The sequence below is a fragment of the Cebus imitator genome, unplaced genomic scaffold (assembly GCF_001604975.1).
Source record: "Cebus imitator isolate Cc_AM_T3 unplaced genomic scaffold, Cebus_imitator-1.0 Scaffold838, whole genome shotgun sequence".
In the NCBI taxonomy this organism is placed as follows: Eukaryota; Metazoa; Chordata; class Mammalia; order Primates; family Cebidae; genus Cebus; species Cebus imitator.
Genome location: NW_016108153.1, coordinates 296,418 through 298,760, shown reverse-complemented (window position 1 = coordinate 298,760; position 2,343 = coordinate 296,418). Strand labels below are relative to the sequence as shown.

At 46.4% G+C, this 2,343-nt stretch overlaps 1 pseudogene across 1 annotated transcript; it reads right to left on the bottom strand.

Moving 5' to 3' along the window:
• Window positions 1-576: 576 nt before the first annotated feature.
• On the bottom strand, window positions 577-1,730 carry LOC108297753 (annotated as a pseudogene). Its single transcript, XR_001822317.2, has one exon. The product of XR_001822317.2 is annotated as a glyceraldehyde-3-phosphate dehydrogenase-like (transcript).
• Window positions 1,731-2,343: the final 613 nt, after the last annotated feature.

Below are 2,343 nucleotides of genomic sequence, written 5' to 3'. Positions count from 1 at the left end.
AACATGAGTGAAACTCCGCCTCAAAAAAAAAAAAATAAAATAACTGCACTGATTAGCAACACTTACATTTGAAATATATAAAATCTGAGCGATAAACCCAAATATGTTTAGGCACTAACATGTCTATATTTGAATTCACATGTGAACCCTATAGTAATACAGATTACTCTGTGGTTAATAGTGCAAAGATCTTGCTGACTGATCAAGACTGACACAGGCTACTGGCTTTTGATGGGAAGCCACACTTGCCCTGGGCAGAGGGAATTACCTTTCCCCAGTCTTCTTGATTTGTACGCCACAGAAGATCAAGGGATTTTGTTGTTGTTTGCTTTTTTTTTTTTTTTCCATGTATTCTTATTTTTAGGAGAAAAAAAATCTTTGATCCATTTAGGTGAGATTTTTACATTCAAAATACACATAAATAAAACATCCATGTACTCTTCAGCAACCACGTCCTTCTACTCCAACAGTTCAGCCCTTCCTTTTGTACTATGGGTGTGCAGAACGCTGAAGGAAGAAAGCCTAACTAGAACAAAGTAGCCACAAAAATAAATACACGATTTTGTTTTTTTTTTTTTGAGCACAGGGAACTTTATTGATGGTACACGACAAGGTGGGGCTCCCTAGGCCCCTCCCTCTTCAAGGGGTCTGCATGGAAACTGTGAGGAGGGGCAATTCAGTGTGGTGGGGGACTCAGTGTGGCAGGGACTCCCCAGCAGTGAGGGCCTCTCTTCCTCTCATGCTCTTGCTGGGGCTGGTAGTCCAGGGGTCTTACTCCTTGGAGGCCATGTGGGACATGAGGTCCACCACCCTGTTGCTATAGCCAAATTCATTGTCATACCAGGAAATGAGCTTGACAAAGTGGTCGTTGAGGGCAATGCCAGCCCCAGCATTGAAGGTGGAAGAATGGGTGTTGCTGTTGAAGTCAGAGGACACCACGTGGTGCTCAGTGTAGCCCAGGATGCTCTTGAGGGGGCCCTCTGATGCCTGCTTCACCACCTTCTTGATGTCATCATATTTGGCAGGTTTTTCCAGACGGCAGGTCAGGTCCACCACTGACACGTTGGCAGTGGGGACACGGAAGGCCATGCCAGTGAGCTCACTGGGGAGCCCCATGGCCATCACATCACAGTTTCCCGGAGGGACCATCCACGGTCTTCTGGGTGGCAGTGATGGCGTGGACGGTGGTCATGAGTCCTTCCACAATACCAAAGTTGTCATGGATGACCTTGGCCAGGGGCGCTAAGAAGTTGGTGGTGCAGGAGGCATTGCTGACGATCTTGAGGCTGTTGTCATACTTCTCATGGTTTACGCCCATCACGAACATGGGGACATCAGCAGAGGGGGCAGAGATGATGACCCTTTTGGCTCCCCCCTGCAAGTGAGCCCCAGCCTTCTCCATGGTGGTGAAGACACCAGTGGACTCCACCACGTACTCAGCGCCAGCATCGCCCCGCTTGATTTTGGAGGGATCTCGCTCCTGGAAGATGGTGATGGGATTTCCATTGATGACAAGCTTCCTGTTCTCAGCCTTGACAGTGCCATGGAATTTGCCATGGATGGAATCATACTGGAACATGTAGACCATGTAGTTGAGGTCAGCGAAGGGATCATTGATGGTGACAATATCCACTTTACCAGAGTTAAAAGCAGCCTTGGTGACCAGGCGCCCAATATGACCAAATCCGTTGACTCTGACCTTCACCTTCCACATGGTGTCTCAGGGATGTGTCTGGTGATGGGAGACAAGGTGTCTGTTGAACAGGAGGAGCTGAGAGCATAAATACACGATTTTTAAAAATGGACAGCTAAGCTTGTCATGACAGCCCGGAGGCAGTGGGAATTTCATTCCAGGATACTTCATTTTTACATTAAATACTGAAGATGACTGAGTTTATGAATGCTTTGTGGTCAATCAAACACTTTCAATAAGGGCACTCCTATCTGAAGGATAGGCTATGTTAACATAGCACCAAACTCGTGACACTTTAGCCAGTTACCAAGATGTCCCAGCATACTGTTTCCATCATCCTCCAGCTCCTCCAGACAGCACAGTGAATCTTCTCCCTCACCAGGTAGGAAAAGAAGACAATCACACCGGCATTGTGGAGCTGCACTCTCCTTACCATGGTGGGATTACCCTTCCCTTTCTCAAGCGCTCTTTCTTGTTCAGTGGCTAATGTTCTATTCCCCTTGTTCTCAGTTTGGGCAAGGAGTAATCCTGAGGCACATATTATATGCCATTCCACATTGTATACATGTACTATAATATCACTTTGCATTCCCCAAATATATACAATTATAGTTTGTGAATTTACCATTTTAAAACTAAAAAAAGGCCAG